Genomic DNA, 10,459 nt, shown 5'->3' with positions numbered 1-10,459 from the left:
ATCTATCTATCTATCTATCTATCTATCTATCTATCTATCTATCTATTCATATTTTGCTTCCCCATTTCTCTGTCTTACACTTTGTTTACCTCTAAAACTACCACCTCTCCACCACTTCATCGTTCTGCACCTTCTTGGTCCATGCCTTAAAACACTGATACATTTACTGCATCTGCACGTCCACAATCAATACCCACTAGTGGGATGAATGTAAACCGTACTTGCTGTTAATGTAGTGTGGACATCTACAGTGTCTGTCTGCTGTCCTGACTCCCCCATAGCTGGATAAATTGCTACAATGTGTGTGTATGTGCATCAGTCAGTCTGACTGCCTCAAGACCCTCTCACTTTGTCACATACAACCACAACCAGCCTGCTTTGATTCAAGATGTGAGCTACCACTCGTCCACGCCCCGGAAAGATCTAGTGCTTTTCTGCCAGTAAGATAAAGCCTGCTGTACGACTGCTCGGCCAATCAATGGGATCAACACTGTATGCATCCGCTTATAAAATATGTTGACAGCTGCCAGGTCCTGTAAGTCACACAGGTAAAGTCATCTGTTTTTCTCCTGCCTTGACAAACAAACAAAAAGCTGTATACTGTACTGTATATGGACTTTGCAGACAGAGAGAAGACAGCCTCAGAAGCCCATATACAACCCTGGCTCATTTCTTAAGCCTACATTAGCGAGTTAATACCCCCCCATCTCAGAACTCCACCCCTGCCATTGATTCTTGTTTAAAAGGCTATGGGTAGTCGATACCACCTCCTCACCGCCATCTGTCTCTATTTACTAATAAATAAAGTGGTGAGCATTGACTGCTTTGGCCAGGCCTGTAAAAGCATGCATGCTAATGAGCACTGGGCCTCTGTGGCCAATGGAGGAGGGAGAAGGTGGGGATACTCTACCTCTCCGCTAACTCTGTCTCTGTCTCGATGGCTCTCACAAGGCACAGCACTCCAATCATGGTAATTGCCCGCCGATCCAGTTCTTGTTTAACATCGCTCATCAGACGAAATGCAATTTCACTTCAGCTGCATAGATTTTTCTCCTAGGCTTTCGTGTATGTTCATTCTGTTTTTCTTCCCCCTTCTCCTAGTTGTGTGTAGGTCAGCTCTTAAGGTCGTGTCTAGTCGTATGTCAGATGTTGCCCATGAGCGGTACCGCGCTACCCTCCGTCACGCTGATCAATTATTATATACAGATGGGCTCGTAGGAATGGTCCCCATGATGCATTTATCCTAAAAGGTGCTTAATCTTTTTTATCCACCTCCCTCCTCCCATTCCTCTTAGTTTTGCAATATCTAGATAGGGAGAAATTAATGTTTGTAATAATAAAGATATGTGGAGGAGGAAACACTCAATACATGGATTAAAGGAAACTCCTCATGTGAAGGAGACAAAAGCTTGACGCACACACTGACTCATACACAAATGCACAGTCATCATTAACATCATAATAATGAGAAGAAAAAGAACTATTATCATTTGAAGAATTTAGAAGAAGAAAAAGAATTACGCACACACACACACACACACACACACACACACACACACAGCCGTAAAGTCCATTTTGGTTTGACACTGATTTCCTGAGTGAAGGGGTGGTGCTGTTGTGTGGAGGCTCTCATAGCTCAGCATAACACAGTACTGCTGTGTCAACTGTGACCCCAGCGACCCTGCAGGAGCCAAAGAATGGGCTGCGAGGGCGCTGTGCGACTCAGGTGAAATGAGAGGTCAAAGGTCAGCTGTCCAGTGTGTCAGGCTTGCTGATCAGGAAGTGTAGCCTCTCGCTTCAGGGAGTACACAGGGAGTGTCATGTTTTGGACACATACTTGCAGCCTGACATAAATCTTCCTTGCTTACATGCAGTGGAGCTCCCTGCTAAGTCAGTGGGCTGCAGGAAAAGGGAGGGAAGACTGAAATATTACTGCAGGTATTAATGGTTTAATTACAACTAAGACAACTTATATGATCTATGATTTGATTTAAAAACAGAAATCATTTTTTTAACCGGCTAATTCTACTTTATTTGATCTAATTTCAATAAATAATTCTGTATTTACTTTTTGTGGCATTGTCCTGCAGGGTCAAAACCTTGCTCTCTATCTGCCACTCACTTTCATTGTAGACACATCTGAAAGGATTCCCTACCTCCGCCACATTGAGGCAGTCCTTCCTTCCATCCTTAACCCAGAGTCTTGAGTTAAAGAACTCACTGTTGTTCTGAGCCACCCCAGCATCCTGGTAGTGCTATGAAGGGAAAACAGCAGCACCGCAGTGGAGTTTCCTTCCCCTGTCTCATCTGAAGCAGGCTCTGCTGGCTGTCCGGATCAAACTGGCCCACAGTGTGGTGCTGAGTCCTGTCTGCAAACAAGAGGAGGCCCCTGCATTAAAGACTCGCCACGGGGGCCCCGTCCTAGAAGTTTTACTTTCCAACAGCCTTGGAGAAGGTAATATTACCATGGAGAGTTTGTGTGTGTGTGTGTGTGTGTGTGTGTGTGTGTGTCTGTAACTGTGTAAACAAACATTTTTCATTTATTGGTCCAATATGCTACTCTCAGATGATACACCTAAGTCTTAAAGGCACATTCCCTCATCACACAGGGTGCTGGGTAAGTATTATACTGAAAACATAATCTGACACACATGCATTTGTGTGCTTGTTTCCATCAGGAGCACAGAAGAAGAACTGCACAGTTAGCAAAAGAGAGCTGGTTAGAAACCTGAGGGAAAAGATGTCTCAGCACTCAATTCATATGAGCTTTATTGGCACAATCGTTCAAGGTACATTATTGACAAAGCTAATTGGCAAGGTCAGATGATCAGCTGCTCCTGAGTGTGCCTAAAACTAAGAAGAAGCTCAGGGGGGAACGTGCCTTTGCGGTGTCAACTCCCAAATTGTGGAATGATCTGCCTCTGCCTCAAGTTAACTAGGCCTCTTCTCTGTCTGTTTTTAAATCACGTCTCAAAACCCACCTCTTCTCTGTGGCCTTTGACACCCAGTAAGATGTCGACTTGTTTTTAATCATGTTATAACGTAATGTTTGTTTTTGTATTTTTGTATTTTTCTATACACAACTTTGGTCAACATTGGTTGTTTTAAAGTGCTTAACAAAATAGATTGGATTGGATTGAATAATGTAAATACAACAAATGATTACCACTTTAAATTCTTCTCTTTATATGAATCCAAAGGTTTGGTAGACATTTCTTTTACTAGAAATCATTGTTTTGGAGCATATTGCTGGAGGGTTTTGTATTTTATTTTATTTTGTTGTTGTTAAAGGTAATAAAAAGGCATGCATTGCCATTGCAGTTTATTTTGTCATCATTGCTGCCTGCATTTTGAAATTTTAAGCAGTACAGTGTGACACTTCTAATCTTTATTCTTCATTCAGAGAACAACTAAAGTTTGAAAGTCTCAGTTCTGCTTCTTTTATCTTTGTTCATCCATGCTTCTAACAAAAAAGAAGGCACTCTTCGCTCTCCTATTTTTCTCTTCTTACTCTTTCTTCCCCCTCTCCTCGCCTTCTACCTCCACTCCTGTCCAGGGAGTCATTATTGCTTTGGTAAATATTTCATACACCTCAATACCTTTGCACACAGCCACCTGCCAGCCGCCTCTCCTTTTGCACACAGACCAGGGATAGACAGATCAAAATGAAAGAGAGCAAAGTGAAGGCAGAGGAGGAGGTGGAATGAGATAACGGGAGAGGGAGACTGCTCTCACTGCCTGCCTAGTGTACATTTACATTTTCAGTGAGCCAGGGCCCTCTGCTCTGTATCCTGGCTTCATAACAGACTGAGTCCTTTCAAAAGATGGAAAGATTCCCTGGATGTTGTCAAATCTATGCCCAACAACGTTTTGTTTTCTGAACCCCCTTCTTTTTTTTTCTCGGCACATGAAAGGTGCTGGTTTAGTTTGCCAGATGGTTGTGCTGGGAAAGGAGGAGATAGGAAAAGAAAAAGAGACAAAACAATGAGCCGGTGCAAGCTCAAGACAAGACAGAGAGAGAGAATACTAAGCTTCTCCTTCTTCTGCCCTTGAAGAGGCCTGTAAGCAGCACCCACTCTCCCTCCCCTCCCGTCCTCCTCCTCTTGCTTTGCCAGCCCCACCTGTTTACTTTGACTGGGTTACAGAGGGGTCTTGCATCACCTGCAGTGTCCTCTCTTTCTTTATATGCTCTTGCTTGCCCTGTGTCATTCCCCTCACTTCCTAACTTGAAAATGACTCAAAAGGAGTAGCGGTCCAAAGATGAAATATTCAGTTTGGATATAAGCGCTTTGAGTTGTTTTCGAGTCGATAGCTTGTTGCCACAGAGCTTTGACTTCATAAATAAATGGTCAACAGTGGCCTCTTCGACTGTTCTGTCTCCTGTATATATATGGCTGAGTTGTCCATGTGCCCGGGGCTAAGCCCTGCCAGTAAGTTCCAGGCCTTAAATATGGATAAGCTGTGAAACGCCTCTGGACACATTCCTATGTACTCAGTATAATGTTGGATAAAGCTCAGCTGTACACATTGTGACTGACCTCAAATAGAAATTGTAAAATCTTTATGCCATCTTGGGAAATGAAAGGCCATTAGTTGAGAGGTGGGTGTGAATATTAGTTTAGATGTGCTTTACATTCACATTGTATGCCTTATATCAAGAGCCAGCCGGCAGGGATTCTATGTTTAGCTTCTGTCATTTCCACCGCTAAAATGGTTGTTCATGGACACACCGACTCATCGGAAGAATTAAACCTGGGAACATTTGTTTGCACTCAGCCCAACCACTAGTTAACCATGTTGCCATTTTTCTGTGCTCTCTTTTCCATTCCAACAATGTTAGCTGACCATTTACCCTTTACCCCCTCCCCCCTAAAAAGCTCTAAGGCTGCTCTTGTTTCTTTTAAAGGAAACGCTTGACACTTGGTTTCCTTTGAGCTTTCTTATGTAAACGCATGTTCTCACATTTGCCTTGCAGTGTTAAACATTTCTACCAGGAAATGAAATGAGTCCGTAACAAATGTTTTGGCTTCGGTTGAACTCTTTAGCGAACAGCGGTTTGCCAACAGTAGCAGTGTGTTTGGGTTCCCAGAAACCCCCTGGGATGGTGACTCCCTGAGCTTCCGGATGGAGGCCGAACACTTTCTCTCTTTGATTGAAAAAAAGCAAAAGGCGAAAGAAATGTCATACAGGGCTGAGGCCTTTGCAGCGCCGCTGGTTGGAATCCGACCTGCGGCCCTTTGCTGCCTGTCATCCCCTATTTCTCTCCCACCTTTCCTGTCTATCCACTGTCACTCTGAAAGAAAGGGAAAAAAGCCCCCAAAAAATAATCTTAAAAAAAAGAAATGTCATACAGAGTTGCATAAGTATTAGGATAAGAGTTATTGGAATAACGATTTTTTTTTTGTAGATACGTAGAAGTCCATTTGTATTTCATTTATGTGAATGGAGATATGGTCTTGGTCTAGCCAGGCCATTTAGCCTTGAGCGCTAATCTGCAGGTGAAAACGGGGACTGTGAATGTGATAAAGGCACCTTTGAAGACAGGTTTGGCTTCCTCTGGTGCAGCAAGCGGATCTCAGGTCACGAACAATTTGTGCCTCGTTGATTTTGTGTGTACCTAAGTGTGTGTGTTCATGTCTAACTGTGACAATGAGCAGTATGCTAACACCTATGAACCTTGTAGCCATAAATCAGCAATTGGAAGAGGTGTGACACAGGTTGCAGGTCCTGCTGATATGGACTGTTATAATAGGCCCTGTTTCCGGTTGAGGAAGACATCAGCTGCACTGATCTTTAAAACCCTGCAGGGCTCTGGAGATGAGTACCATACAAGAAGAAACACTATTCAGGTCACTGAGATGGTAGGAACCTTTTCTCTGGCATGCCTGTACCACACACAATCATGTCCGTACAGTACGCTCTCAATACTCTTGACAATACTGTACAGCTGCATGAACGATGAGCTGCATTCAGGGTTTGTTCAATGTGCGCACGCAGACAACAACGTTTGTTATTCTGTCTGTTTGTTGCAGATAGGGCCTGGGTCTTGTTAGCTGTCAGGCCAAGCATCCACAAAGCTATTCTCTCACTTATTGATGGGGATCCACTAAATTACAGACTCAAACAAGAGCGGTGGCTGCAAAAAACAACCCTTGTAAAAGTTTCCTACGAGCTCCTCACATTTCAGCATTGTGTGTGTACACAGAGAAAAAAGAGAACGTATGTCAAGAAGATCCCAAATGCATTTTTCTTTATTTCGCTTTCCCTTTTCTTTTGGCTGTCTCTCTTTGGTCAGACCCTGTCTGGTCTTGCTATTATCCTGGGGTCTTATCAGTGTGTAGCTGCCTCTTCAGATCAGCCCTGTGATAAGGGCTAAATAAATGGAATGCTTGGCTAGTGGACATAGGTCAAGCCTTGTTTCGCCTTAGTTTTTTTCATGTGTTGTTGTGTTTGTCTGCAGGGGAAGTGCAGGGTGCAGCACGAACAGGCTCTGCAGTCTAATGAACTTATTGATTTCAATTTCAGGGCTGTTCTCTCCCCGCCCGATGCTTCTGAAGCTTTCATCCATTTCTGGACATTAATTAGTAACTATGTCTCTTGTTCGGGGACTTCTTTCTTTTTTTGCTCATCTCTCGTGCTCACGCTGTCTGTCTCTCGGAGACAGGTTGCTATCTTGGAAGTGCTGTTTTTAAATGTGTTAAAAGCTTCTGTGGTTAGATGGATGCTGTCTCTGTGTGGGCGTTTTCTGCGTGGCTTAGCATACACCTGTCCCTGACGAGATGGAGCTAATGAAATGACAAGCTGTGGGTGTGTGTGTGTGTGTGTGTGTGTGTGTGTGTGTGTGTGTGTGTGTGTGTGTGTGTGTGTGTGTGTGTGTGTGTGTAAGTGTGTGTGTCAGCGACCATTCGGGATCGTAGAAGATGCTGATTGACCTGTGGGTCAAGGAGCAGCTGACAACTGTTTGTGCATGTCCATGTGTAGATGCATGTGTGTGTGTGTCCGTGAGTACATGTGCATCCACTACTAATCCATATCATGTATCACATGCACAACATGTTTTCCCCACAAATTTGTGCACACATCCAGAGGCCCATGCCAACAGAAGTGAGCGCAGCACATTCCCAAAAGAAGCTCAGCTCATGGAAAATGAGAGGCCACCGGCGCTGGGACAGGAAGCCTTCTCGGCCCGGCCCTAACGAGCACTGTGGGAGTCTCCACTCTGGACCCGGTACATCCGATACCCCCGATGATGTCCAAAGGCTAAACAGTTAAAAGGTCCGGTTGCTATATGTAGATGCGCAACGCCCCCCTGTTCTGAATCCGATACTCTGGGAATCACAATAACAAGGCTGTGAGCTCTGGTCAGTTTTCCAGAGTTACTAGCCCGGCTTCCCACCAACAGGCGCTGGCTGCGGAGACCAAGAGAAAGAAAGATAGAGAGTGAGCGCAAAAGAGAATTGATGCTGAGTAGCACAGGTTTTAATAGGGCTGTCAGAATCATATTGTTTATGTCGTGTTCCAGATTAATCCATTCTTCCTTTATGAGCCTCTGCAGCCACCGTAAATTGCAAGCACGAAGCCGGTCCACTGTTGAGTTACGCCTCGGGGATCAGTGCCACACATGGGCGGAAAATAAATCATTTCCCCCGGATTTAACGCCGGGCAATACCTGGGCCCTTTGTAAATAAAGCCATAGATGTTTTTTACACCCTCCTGTTTTCTCTCTCCTGCCTCCAGGGCTCTTATTGAATCTCAACAGGAGAGGGAGGGAGAGACAGAGAGAAAAACACGAGAGAATAAGAGAGAGCAGAGTTGAAGGGGGACTGGGGGAGAAAGAGGGAGGCGCGAGAGAGAGAGAGAGAGAGGGCGAAACAGAGGGAAAAAACAGAAAATAGATTCCAAGTGGGGATGGATGAAGAGACACAAACCAATACACAGTAGCTTTGCAAAACAGACAAGCAGAGAGAGAGAGAGAGAGAGAGAGAGAGGATGTAGATGTTGGCTGGGTGATGTATGCGTGGAGTGCTGATTCCCCTGTTCAGGTTGAGATCTGTCAGACTGTCTAAACACAAGGCCCGCTGTAATGCAGCGCTCTGGAGCAGTGGGCACCGAGCAGGCAGCCAGCTTCACCAGCACAGCCAGCAGGACGGCCCAGCTCGGCTCCAGCGCTGGCCGTGGCCACAGCCTGGGCTGCCTGCGTTCTATCCAGCTCCCCCGTTTCCATCACTGTAACCCCTAGCCTGCAGGAGCACTGCCACAGCCTGGAGACACAGAAAGAGGGAAAGAGAAAGAAGGACAGAAAAAAAGGCCGGAACAACTTGTTCATCCTGGCTGATGCCGACTGATGGCCGGAGACAGCCAAAGGGAATGGAGAATGTGTGCGCTGTCAGAATGTCATGAAGTATACATGACATGCTATGTGAAAATGCTTCCTGTGTACTGTGCATATCATGCTCTTTTCTTTCTTTTTTCCCCCCTTTTTTTCTTTAACCCCCTTCCTACCTCCCTCTTGCTCTCTACCATTGCTTTCAAGAGCTCAAAGTTTGCTTTTCTTTTCAGTGACAAAGTATTCCCTGGTTGTAAAATGTTAATCAGTGGCAGGCAGCATGGTGACACGAGAGGCTCCAGCTTCAGTTGGCATATGGCTGCTCAGCCGGATCTTATCTGTGATGCTACCGGGCTGACGTAGATGTGCATGGACCACAATGAGATTAGTGCTCACTGGAACACACTGGAATACAATATACTGCTTCTCTTATATGACGCTGTCATTGTTCCTATTTGAGTCCAAACCAAATGATTACATAAATACAGCTACTGAACAGACCCTATACTAATTCATTCTTAACACAAGCATTTAACCTACCCATTATTCATAGCTCAAACAATGCCATGGGGCAAAAATCAGTGCTTCCCCCTAACCCCTATATCTGCCCAGCTACAGAGGGAGTGATGCATTATTCAGGGAGTGCCAGGCTACAGTGTTCTCCCTTTTCTTGACTGCTGTAAGCAACAATCATCTGGCGGGGACACTGTTTTTTTTTTCTGTCTTTAAACTTTCTTCCCCCCCTTTGCTTGGCTGCAGTCTCTGTCTCTCATTTCCCTTGCTTGTTGTCTATGTCTGTCTGTGCCACTCTTAACCTCTGTTGCATCATAGTGGCATCTTCATCTCTCCGTCCTATGCAGTCCATGCATAATTTCACCTCTCTCTTTATGCTACATTTAGCTTGATACATGTTCATCCAATGGCCTGCACTAGTGTTCAAAAGAACTTATTTCACTTTGTGAGAATATGGCTTTTTGAAAATTTGAAAATATTTCATTGATGTTGACCTTGGCTACCGTTTTGCACCCTGCTGTTGCATCTCTCTACCTCTCCACATACACATGTCTTTCTCTTGTCATTTCTTTAGATTCAAACCGCTGTCTCTTAATCTAACCTCTTTGCTTTTGTTTCTCGTTAATGTGAATTGTCACTGGGATGGAGGAACAGATCCAAATATATTTTCTTATGTATCTCCCCTGGCTCCCACTCAGAGAAGACATTAACATTTGAGCAGAGAGGGGAGACAGAGAGCCAGGGCCAGCCTAGGGGTTCTGGTGTACTGCTGCACAATTTTGTCCCAGAAAACCGAGCATGGGTTGATAAGTTGTGAAGACTGTGGGCTACTTGTTTGCTGAGGCTGGCGTGAGTCTGTTTCTCCGAGAAAACATTATTAGTTTGAGTAGTTATTTCTGTAGCATTTTAGCTCAAACTTTTTCTCAGTGTAGTTTTGAGTGTAGGGAGACACAGTTGACAAAGAAAGGCCAAGGTGAGGAGAAAATGTTCACATATGTATATAATATACATGCAAACAAACTCAGAACTTCATTTATCAACATGAAATGCTAATGCCAAACTTAAACTTGAAAGAGTTTAGGCCACTTTGCATAAAATATTACATGTTGATTTTCTTCAAAATGAGTTCTAAAAACCCTGTGAAACCTTCAGCATTATAAAGCCGGAAATCAAAATAAAGCAGAGTTTCCTTGTAGGTAAAGGAAGGCGGATGGTCCCATTTCGTATTTGAAATCAGCTCCATAATTTGATCTTTGTAAAACTTAAGTTGCTGCAGGTGTTTGGCAGGAGGAATGATAGCCTTAGGGCTTGGAGCTACCGTGAGGCCCCGCCGAGATTTCCCATCATCCCTACAGTCTGGCAGCAGCTTTTCAAACAGCGCCCCTTCTGAAGTTGCCCTTGGTTCTACATGTGTAGCAGTAATTATGAATGAGGGGGACTAAGATCTGTACAAAACCATCAAACATTTTACAGCTTGCTGCTATTGTAATAAAGATCAATAGACACGGTATCAGTCATGGTTTTGAAGGAGAGGTGGTGCTGAACATTTTCCCTTGCATACTTCCTCTCTTTCAGTCTTTCTTTCAGTCTCCCTTGCTCATGCCCCCTCTCATTTCTCTT

This window comes from Etheostoma spectabile, chromosome 1, assembly GCF_008692095.1.
Source record: "Etheostoma spectabile isolate EspeVRDwgs_2016 chromosome 1, UIUC_Espe_1.0, whole genome shotgun sequence".
In the NCBI taxonomy this organism is placed as follows: Eukaryota; Metazoa; Chordata; class Actinopteri; order Perciformes; family Percidae; genus Etheostoma; species Etheostoma spectabile.
Note: the sequence above shows the minus strand (reverse complement) of the source record.